The sequence below is a fragment of the Suncus etruscus genome, chromosome 1, assembly GCF_024139225.1.
Source record: "Suncus etruscus isolate mSunEtr1 chromosome 1, mSunEtr1.pri.cur, whole genome shotgun sequence".
NCBI classification, from domain to species: Eukaryota; Metazoa; Chordata; class Mammalia; order Eulipotyphla; family Soricidae; genus Suncus; species Suncus etruscus.
Window position 1 is genome coordinate 96586220 of NC_064848.1, and position 11489 is coordinate 96597708.

At 41.0% G+C, this 11489-nt stretch overlaps 1 pseudogene; it reads left to right on the top strand.

The window, feature by feature from the left end:
* The first annotated feature begins 664 nt into the window (after positions 1 to 664).
* Positions 665 to 10198, top strand: LOC126012866 (keratinocyte-associated protein 3-like; annotated as a pseudogene).
* The last annotated feature ends 1291 nt before the right edge of the window (positions 10199 to 11489 follow it).

An 11489-nucleotide genomic window follows, 5' to 3' on the forward strand; every position in this document is an offset into this window, starting at 1 on the left:
TGTGAACACTGAAAAGGAATTGCAAAATTCATATAAAATTTTCAATGTAACCCCTTTAAAATGCTTCAGCATCGAACTCCTAATTTTCCACATGGGCAATTCAGCACCGAACCCCTAACCTCCCAACCACTGCCCACCCCCTAACTTTGATTTCAGCATTGAATGCCTCACCACCCCCAAAGGGGAATTTTCATATGAGTCACCCACAGCCCAATCGGGCAGAACCCCCCCATCTGGCAAAAATTTATTTCTATGGCACTTTTGACTGAGCTTTGGCAGTGGAGGGAGTGGAGGAAAACCTCACTGACAGGCAGGCACAGCACACAGACACCATGTTGCCTTGGGGTGGAGCAGGCACCTTTTTACATCATATAGTCACCCACATGTGGTACTCCTCGCCACGCTGTGTCCGGCGCCCTCCAGTGACGTCATTAGCAACGCACGCGCCAAGCGCCAGGCGCAAGGGCGCATCAGTGTCCCTCTCAACACCGCCCTCACGCTCACCCTCCCAGCACAACATGCTATGGGTGGAGGCGGTTGACGTCATCCCTGAGAAACCGTGACACTGTGTATATGCTGGCAGGTATCTTGGCAACCAAACAGCGCTCCTCTGCAGGCCGTATGTGGCCCGCCGGCCGTAGTTTGAAGACCCCTGCTCTACAGTATGTCTGAGCACTGCACTCGCAGAAGACTGCAGGTGTCCAGAAAAGATGATAGCCAGTGGTCATTGGTCAATGGTCAGTGGCCACTTGTGATGATTCCAATTTATCACACACAAATCCCCATGTGACACTCTGGAAGAAAATTTGCTGCACCATTTGCAAAACTCTGCAAAGAAACTTTGCTATTTTTCCTTGGCACTCGACAAAAGCAATGATGTTCGTTATTCTGCCCAACTTCTCATTTATATGCGTGGGGCAAATGAGTATTTTGAAGTCACAGAAGAGCTTGCTGCACTGCAAAGTATCAAAGGTACAACCACAGGAGTGGATATATTTGAAAATGTTTGCCAAACTGAATGGTTTAAAGCTGGACTGGGTTAAACTAGTCAGTGTAACAACTGATGGTGCTCCTAGCATGGTGGGGTCTAAGAGAGGAGTAATTGCTCACAAAGTCTGTGATACGAAAAAGTACCTTGGCTTTCACTCCCCACAAGAATATCTCAGAAGACCTAATTGAGAGGCCTATATTGCCTACATAAGCTTAATACCTTTATAATAATGTATCTTAAGATATGTATTCCTAAACATACAGATAGCCTCCCCCATTACTTTCTTTCTTCAAATAACTTTTTTTCTCAATTTCCTTTCTTTTTTCTTATATATCTCAATTTCATCTATATATTATATTTATATATATATACACATATTTTCTCTACCCTCACCAGTTTTGGTGCTGTTTAGTACAAAATCTAAGAAAACGTCTTGCCTGGGACAAAAGCTCAGACCACACCACATATATTGTATGTGTAGCCTGTCATCCTTACCCAGAATAGCACCAGCAATACAAAAGGACACCATATGTTTTAGTATAGGCACAGTAAATAATGGGGAATTTTGGACTCAGACACAAGATCTTATCTTCTAAGGATAAGAACTCACACTTTTTACATAAGGGTGCCTCCCATTCTGGACATATGTCATGTGGATACAACTCAGTCTCCACGAGTTAGACAGTGTTAGTTCATTCTCAAATCCCAGATCCCAGACATAGAACTAAAACAACCCCCTGCAACAAAGCCAGGAACTAAGCTCCGTTGGGAGATATACTTGTGCCAGTGTTAATATGACAACGAGGACAGCGAGGAAATGACAACTTGACCTAAGACCAGGAGATCCTATCACATCACCTAACACTAAGTGGAAATCAGAAGATGTATCGTCCTTTGAACTATGAAAAATAAGAGCGCTAACTACAGAAAACTGACTTTGACAACTGTGACTGGGCAGAATGTACCTTGAGGTCATTAAGGAAAACCCTACCCCAGGCTATAGCCCAGGTCTCCTACAAAAATCAAGATTTCTTAGTGCAGAGGCCCAATTCTGACAACAGAGACTGAGCAGAACCTTTGGAGCCATAATTTCCTAGACTTTGGCTTAGGGAATGAGCAAAAACATGGAGCACATGATACAAAAAACTGAACACACCAATAATGTTGGAACAGTACCTCTAGAACCTTAAAGACTCTATCCTAGGTCTTGTCCTACGACATGCGCAAATACCAAGATTGCGTGCTACAGTGGCCTTATTTTCTCATCCACAACTGAGAGGAAAGGTTCCTGACACCACAAAACAAAACAAAACAAAACAAAAAAAAAAACCCTGGGATATGGTAATGATAAGGTATGGAGCCAATGGTTGTTCCCATGACAATATGCTTCAATAGTAGAGAAACCCTGAATCTCTTAGGCCACAGGAATTTCCTTCCTTCCCCAATACTTACTGTGCCTATACAAAAAAAAAAAAAAAATGGTGGGATAACACCAACCCCTGCCACTGCACTACTTTTTCTGGTTTTGTTTTTGCTTTCTTTTCTTTTCTTTCTTTTTTTTTTTTTTTTGAATTTTGGGTCACACCGGCATTGCTCAGGGGTTACTCCTGGCTGTCTGCTCAGAAATAGCTCCTGGCAGGCACATGGGACCATATGGGACACCGGGATTCGAACCAACCACCTTTGGTCCTGGATCGGCTGCTTGCAAGGCAAACGCCGCTGTGCTATCTCTCCGGGCCCACTTTATTTTCTTTTATATTAATTTATCTCTCTTTTTGCTGTTTTTTTTCCACTATTTTCTTTTTTTTATTTTTTAACTTTGGTGGATATTATTCGGTGATTTTTTTTTCTTTTCTTTTTTTTTTTTTTGGTTTTTGGGTCACACCCAGCAGTGCTCAGGAGTTACTCCTGGCTCCATGCTCAGAAATTGCTCCTGGCAGGCACGGGGGACCATATGGGACGCCGGGATTCGAACCGATGACCTTCTGCATGAAAGGCAAACACCTTACCTCCATGCTATGTCTCCACCCCCTGATTTTTTTTTCTATTTTAATAGTTGATAACAAATTTTTTCTTCTCTTTTCCTTAACCTTTTTATCTCCAACAGAATAGCATAACTTGATTCATTCAGCATCATAAATTGAGGGGGGAAAATAATGATACCAGGACCAGTCATATGAACATGTAGTGTAAATAAAAATGACCAGACCGGAACACCAAACAGAATAGATACCCAACCTATAACAAGCTGTAAGGTGGAGACCAGTTACACTAGGATTCTGGGGGGTGGGGGGGGAAGGAGGGATAGGTGGGAGACAAGCTGGGAACAGGAGTGGAGGGAGGACAACATTGGTGGTGGGAAAGCCCTTCATTCATTGTCACTATGTACTGTAAATAATTTTGTATAATGAACTTCAGTCACAATAAAAAAAAAGTAAAAAAAAAATTAATGGCCTTTTATAAACCAATAATAATAGGGAAGAAATAGACATTAAAAAACAACCCCATTCACATTAGTGCCACAGAAACTCAAATATCTTGGAGTCAACTTGACTAAAGATGTGAAGGACCTATACAAAGAAATCTATAAAACTCTGCTCTAAGAAATAAGAGAGGACACACGGAAATGGAAACACATACCCTGCTCATGGATTGGAGGATTAACAGCATTAAAATGGCAATACTCCCCAAAGCATTGTACAGATTTAACGTGATTACTCTAAAGATACCCATGACATTCTTCAAAGAAGTGGATCAAATACTTTTGAAATTCATTTGGAACAATAAACACCCTCTAATAACTAAAGCAATCATTGAAAAAAAGAATATGGGAGGCATTACTTTTCCCAACTTTAAACTGTATTACAAAGCAATAGTTATCAAAACAGCATGGTATTGGAATAAAGACAGACCCTCAGATCAGTGGAATAGGCTTGAATGTTCAGAGAATGTTCCCCAGACATACAATCACCTAATCTTTGATAAAGGAACAAGAAGTCCTAAATGGAACAAAGAAAGCCTCTTTAACAAGTGGTGTTGGCACAACTGGCTAGTCACTTGCAAAAAAGCAAACTTAGGGGGCCGGGTAGGTGGCGCTGGAGGTAAGGTGTCTGCCTTGCAAGCGCTAGCCAAGGAAGGACCGCGGTTCGATCCCCCGGCATCCCATATGGTCCCCCCAAGCCAGGGGCGATTTCTGAACACATAGCCAGGAGTAACCCCTGAGCGTCAAACGGGTGTGGCCCAAAAACCAAAAAAAAAAAAAAAAAAAAAAAAAGCAAACTTAGACCCCCAGCTAACATCATGTACGAAGGTAAAATCCAAATGGATTAAAGACCTGGATATCAGACCTGATACCATAAGGTACATAGAACAATACGTAGGTAAAACACTCCATGACATTGAGATTAAAGGCATCTTCAAGGAGGAAACTGCACTCTTCAAACAAGTGAAAGCAGAAATTAACAGATGGGAATATAGTAAGCTGAGAAGCTTCTGTACCTTGAAGTAAATAGTGCCCAGGATACAAGATCCACCCACTGGTTGGGAGAAACTATTCACCCAATACCCATCAGATAATGGGCTAATATCCAAAATATATAAGGCACTTACAGAACTTTACAAGAAAAAAATCTAATCCCATCAAAAAATGGGGAGAAGAAATGGACAGACACTTTGATAAAGAAGAAATACAAATGGCCAAAAGGCATATGAAAAATGCTCCACATCACTAATCATCAGGAAGATGCAAATGAAAACAACTATGAGGTACCACCTCACACCACAGACATTAGCACACATCACAAAGAATGAGAAGAAGCAGTGTTGGCAGGTTGTGGAGAGAAAGGAACTCTTATCCACTGTTGATGGGAATGCTGTCTAGTCCAACCTTTATGGAAAGCAATATGGAGATTCCTTCAAAAACTGAAAATTGAGCTCCCATATGATCAGCTATACTACTCCTAGGAATATACCCTAGGAACACAAAAATACAATACAAAAATTCCTTCCTTACACCTATATTCATTGAAGCACTATTTACCATAGCAAGAATCTGGAAACAACCAAGATGCCCTTTAACAGATGAATGGCTAAAGAAACTGTGGTACATATACACAATGGAGTATTATGCAGCCATCAGGAGAGATGAAGTCATGAAATTTTCCTATACATGGATGTACACGGAATCTATTATGCTGAGTGAAATAAGTCAGAGAGAGAGAGAGATGCAGAATGGTCTCACTCATCTACGGGTTTTAAGAAAAATGAAAGACATTCTTGCAATAATTTTCAGAGACAAAATAGAGGAGGGCTGGAAGTTACAGCCCTCTTCATGAATATCACCATAGAGAGTGATGAGTTTAGAGATATGAGGATGTATGAGGGATATAGAAAGCCTGTCTAGAGTACAGGTGGGGGCGGGGTGGGGAGGAGGGATATTTGGGACATTGGTGGTGGGAATGTTGCACTGGTGATGTGGGGTGTCCTCTTATATGACTGAAACCCAACCACAATCATGTTTGTAAGCAAGGTGCTTAAATAAAATATTGTAAAATAATAATAAAATAAATAAAAATAAAGAAAATAAAAAATAAAAATAAAATAATTTTAAAATTTTTAATTAAAAATTGTGAGAATATAATTGAATTAGTTATATTTAATATTACATCTGTTGAATATACAGTTGTGTTTATTAATATTTATTTTTCCTACCAATACATTCACATTTATGTAATTTTTCACTTGTGCAATTATTGCTAATTTTTTCCTGTTTTATGGACCTGGCAAGGTAGGTACTCAAAAAAAAAACTTAAATTTCCCTCAACCACTATAACTATTATTGGATATCCCCTTAAATGGTGACAATTTTGTCCACTGTCTTAGTTAAATTGTTTATTTTCCCCACATTTTATCTTTTTTTCTCTTTGTGAACTGTTCAATAAAGAATTTTGGTGAAAGGGTCCCTAAGTTTAATGCTTATGTTTGAACCAGGTCACGGGGACTGTTGGACTTGTTCTTGCGACCCCCATATGCGCTGATAACGCCATGTGGCATTATTCCTTGTTTGCATAGGCACATTAAAATGGAAAATACTATACATACAAATAAGTTCTTATCTAATAGAGATAAGAACACACAAATCTTGTGGTGCAATGGGACCTTACACTCTGAACACTGACATGATGACCTGGCACAGGCCTTAGAGGTTTGGGCATTCTCCATTCACCCCGAACCAGGAAAGCTATCTATGAAACATCCAAAGTTGTCTATGACATCACCTGGAAGCAATCCTCTACCAGGGAAGATCCTACTGCTGCTCTGACATAGATTTACTCAAAAGAGTCTTCCCTTAACACTGCGAAGATTTAAACAACGACCTGCATACTGGACAGGGCTTTCTGCATTGCCCTTTAATTGTGAGTTGAAATTAGACGATGCTCTGCACCATCCTGACTTCAATGTAGGATATATAGATTCCAGGATCTTCAATACAGAAACATGATACCAACAACAGAGACTGTGAAAAATAAAACTGTACTGGCACTACAGACAATGACCTGGATTGGACAAACTAGTTTGCCTGGAGCCTAGAATTGGTCTTATGTCAGGAAACTTCAGGGATAGTGTCTCCTTGTATTTAGGCCAAGGTTTTTCTTTTCCATGTCCCCCATACTTTGGTGGGCCTATGCAAATGATAATTGCTACTCTAACACCGTTTTTACTGTGCTCCTTTGACTCTAAACCTTTAAAAAAAACTCACTTAAACATTTGAGTTTGACTTGAACTCATATGCCAGTGCATGGGAATGTAAAAAACTACTATGTCTTCAAGTTTAAGGAGTTACATAAATTTTATGGCTTTAGATTGCTTAGTGTACCTCCAGGAAAATTTATAATGTACTGCAACCTGGGGTCTTGGGGGACAAAGTAATTGTACATGGGTTCTCTTTTATCGTTCTTTAATTGTAAGTTTAAAATTGGGGTGTCAGCGAGGGATTAAAAAAAAGAAACTCGAGAAACTCTTAATCAGTCACAATGCCATATAATTTTCATTCATTAAAAAGTTAAGTTTGTTATAAAAAAAAAGTCTATGCCAGTGACCATAATATACCAATTTTCTCTTAAAAGTTTGCTCTTTGGGGGTCAAGGGATAAATGTTTGCTCCTTGTTATACTGGTAGGCTGTGGGGGGGGGGGTCCCAGGGGATTGTTATGGGATGCACCTGGGAATATTGGTAATGGAAGATGGACTCTTGTGTTGGGATTGGCCCTGATTAATTGTATGTCTGAAACCCAACTATGAATGACATTGTAATTCACAATGGTTTAATAAAATAAAAAAAACTTACATTGCATTTTTGAGTAATATAATTCTCTAAAATAGAATATTGACTTTATAAAATTGCATACCTGACACGGAATTTATTAGTCAACTTGAACTTTCTTTGTTTTTATTTAGGAGCCACATCAAATTTGCTTAGGGCTTACAACTGACTGCTCTCATCAGGCATTGTAATTTGCTACTTGATATTTAGCACTGATTTCATTAATATTTCTCTACTTAATTTTCAGTTCTGTGATACATAGTTTTCAGATTATTCTTTCTTTATAGAAATTTATTTTATCCCATGTAAATCATATCATATTTAATAGGCCAAATCTATTTAAGTATGCATTATTTTTTTTTTGATTTTTGGGTCACATCTGGCAGTGCTCAGGGGTTACTCCTGACTCTATGCTCAGAAATCGCTCCTGGCAGGCTTGGGGGACCATATGGATGCCGGGATTTGAACCACTGACCACCTGCATGCAAGGCAAACGCCTTTACCGCATACTATCTCTCCAGCCCTGCATTATTATTTTTATTTATTGTTGTTATAATTGTTTTATAGTGAGTCAGTTGATATTTATAATTTAATAATTTTTTCACCAATAAAGCACTTTTGAGGAACACCAAAGTAATAATTTCTGAGGTATATTTAAACACCAGGTTGGAAGAGGTTCAAGTTGCCAACCAATTTTTGATCCAGGGACTTGGTCTTGGTACTCTAGGAAATGGTATAAAAACCCCGAAATCAAAATGAGAACTGAAGATTACAAATGATCACAACTGTAATGCTCGTGCCTGGACCCCAAATGCCTCTTTTAATAGGTTCTCTTTCCCCTGGATTCAGCTCAAATCAGAGTCATGGCAAGTAAGTCTACATGCCTAGGTTTGTAATCTGGCAATAATCCTGTCATAGGGAGCAAGTAGTTAGTGCCAGGAATAATGCATTTAATTTACCTACATGCAAGAGAGCATGGGGCTGGAGAGATAGCATGCGACAGTCACTGGAAATTTTTTCTCCTTGGTCTCCTATTGATAATATTGAATGCATACAGTTTATATATGCATAATATCCATCTTGTATTGTGACCTTGATACTGCCCTTACAAAGCTCATTTCTAATCTTTTACTGCCTCAGTCCCAACTCTTATTTTCTCCCATCTTCCCATGTAGGTGCAGCTCATGACATGAAGCTCACCATATAGAGTGATGAGTGCAGTTAGAGAAATAACTACACTGAAAACTATCATAACAATGTGAATGAATGAGGGAAATAGAAAGCCTGTCTTGAGTACAGGTGTGGGTGGGGTGGGGAGGAGGGAGATCTGGGAAATTGGTGGTAGGAATCTTGTACTGGTGAAGGGGGATGTTCTTTACATGACTGTTATCATACAACTACAATCATATTTGTAATCACGGTGTTTAAATAAAGATAATTAAAAATAAATAAATTAAAAGTAAATAAATTTATAAAAGTAAATAAATTAAAAGTAAAAATAAATTAAAAAAAAAGAAAATGTAAGGTACTTAATGAACAAAGACAGGAGAATAATTCCAGAAGGGGAAGAAAACGGGAAAGGGGAATTAGTAGTGAGGGAGATAAGAGCAAAGAACTTTCCCACCCTGGGGAAAGAGGCTTCTCTACAAATCCAAAAGAAAAAAGAATTTGCCAAACATAATAGAACATAACAGACAACACTAAGACATTTAATAATTCAAATGGCTATTGTAAATAGTGCTGCAAGGAATATAGGTGTGCAGGAGGCACTTTTGTATTGTGTTTTTGTGTTCCTAGGGTATATCCCTAGGTATAGCTGGATCATATGGGAGCTCAATTTCCAGTTTTGGGAGGAATCTCCATATTGTTTCCATAAAGGCTCGACTAGGCAGCATTCCCACCAGCAATGAATGGAAGTTCCTTTCTCTCCACATCCCGCCAGCACTGATTGTTCTTGTTCTTTGTGACATGTGCCAGTCTCTGTGGCGTCAGATGGTACCTCGTTGTTGTTTTGATCTGCATCCTTAAGATTTACAGCAGAGAAAGCTGCCCAGTGGTGGCGGAGGCACCTGCACAGAGGGAAACGGGATGAGGAGCTGCACCTCTGCACGTTTGGTAAGGCCGGCCTGCAGGCCCCTCTCCCCAGCCCCAAGGTCTGGGTGGCCGCCTTGCCATGGCCATCTGGCCCTCCCGCCACCTCAGTCTTGACCTTGGTTCAGGCATGCTCGTGCTTTGCAGACGTGGCCGGGGCCTTTGCAAACTCATGCTTGTGGGGGCTTGTACTGCTCCTGCTGAGCCACCTGAACCTAATGCTGGGCGTCCTGCTATACAGGACAAGTCCTGCAGCACGTGGCAGACCCCAGCGGCGCTGTCATATCTGAGTATGCTACACCAACGTAATCTCTATGGGCTCGTGGCCCTCCTGTCGTCCAGGAACCTTCTCCGCCCACCACTGCACTGAGCTCTACTGGGTGTTGCCCTGGCCAACCTGCTGCTGTCGGCAGCCTGCTCCCTGGGCCTCCTGCTTGCTGTGGCCCTCACTGTGGGCCAACGGAGGCCGCCGGCTCATCACCAACTGCCACTCGGGCTGCCGAGTCCTGGCTGCCGGCCCAGGACCCCCGTGAGCAAACTGTCCTTTCAACCCCACGCAGATCTACGACACAGCCATGGATCCCCTCCCTGCTCATGGTGGCCGAGGTGGAGTTGTCCGGTTACTGCTGCATGGCCCTCACTCTCATCGGGGTTGGGCCCGGCCAGCAAGAAGAGCTGCAAGTGCAGCTGGAGGACCCGACAGAGCTGGAGTTGCCTAAGTGGAGACAGAAGGAGAACACGCAGCTCCTGGATCAACATCGAGAAATCCAGCAGGTGCAGAAAAACTGGACTTAGCACAGGACAGAAAGCATCGTGCTCAGACCTGGCCTTTCCAGCTCAGATTTCCATTAGGCAGGTGCTGAACCCGAGGCTCTTTCCACTGGTGGAGGGTCTCCTTTTATCCCTCAGGATGACAAAGATGATTGTAATAAAGAACTTTTTTTCCTACAAAAAAAAAAAAATAAAGATTTTACAGCAGACCTGCCACAAGAAACCCTCAAGCCAGAAGTAGTGACAAAATTCAAATGAAATGAAATGCTTCGTCTATAATCCTGCACACAGCCAGACTCACTTTCAGGATTGAAGGAAGTATATATAGCTTGATGTGCATTTATTTATTGAGTTTTGTCACTATGTCCCACCACTGCCTTCTGGCCTCGAAGGTTTCTTGTAACAGGTCTACTGTAAATCTCAAGGATGATCCCTTAAATGTAATTTCCCTTTTTGATCATGCTGCTTTTAGTATTCTATCCTTATTTGTCATTGTGGATTTGTCATTGTGACCAATGATATGTCTTGGGATGCTGTTCTTCAGATTCCTTATAGCTGGTATTCTTGAGACATGTAGAATTTGGTTGCATGCAGTATTTAGCTCTGGTAGTTTCTCTGCAATTATGTCCTTGATGTGATTCTTACCTGGAGATTTTTCTTGGGTATCTGGGATTAAAAGTAATTCTTGTTTTGTTGAGTTTATCAAAGACTTTTATTTTCATCTGTTCACATTCTTTGGAGGATCTTTGTCATTGTCTAATTATTTTTAAGGTCCTTTCCAATCTCTTCTGTAGTGATGAAGTTGTTATGCATCTCATCTTCCAACTCACTGGTTCTATCCTCAGCTGCTGTTACTTTGTTTGAGAGACTTTCCATTGAGGTTTTCATTTCATCTACTGAGTTTTTTCAGACCTGTTATTTCTGTTTGGTGTTTCTGATTTCTATATTCATTATACTCTTGATTCTTATTCGTGGTTCATTCAGCTCAATCTATGCTTTGAGTTCTGGATGAACATCTTCCATATTTCTTCTCTAAACTCCTTGAGAGGCTAACTAGGTGGTTGGCCCTTTTGGGGTCATCAGAGCTGCCATCTACATCTCTATGCCTAGTATTGGCCTGCTTGTTTCCCCATTGTCACACTCATTGGTGTTTTGCTATGTGTTATGGTTGAGGTTCATTCACTTCATGAGCATGAAGTGAAGTGGAGCAGCCAGGCTCCTCTGACTTCACCCTCCTTGGATGTTCCCAGCTAACCGCTGTTCACGCAGCTATCCTAGACACTTCTGGGCCTGGTTGGTCTCAAAAGCCTCAGCC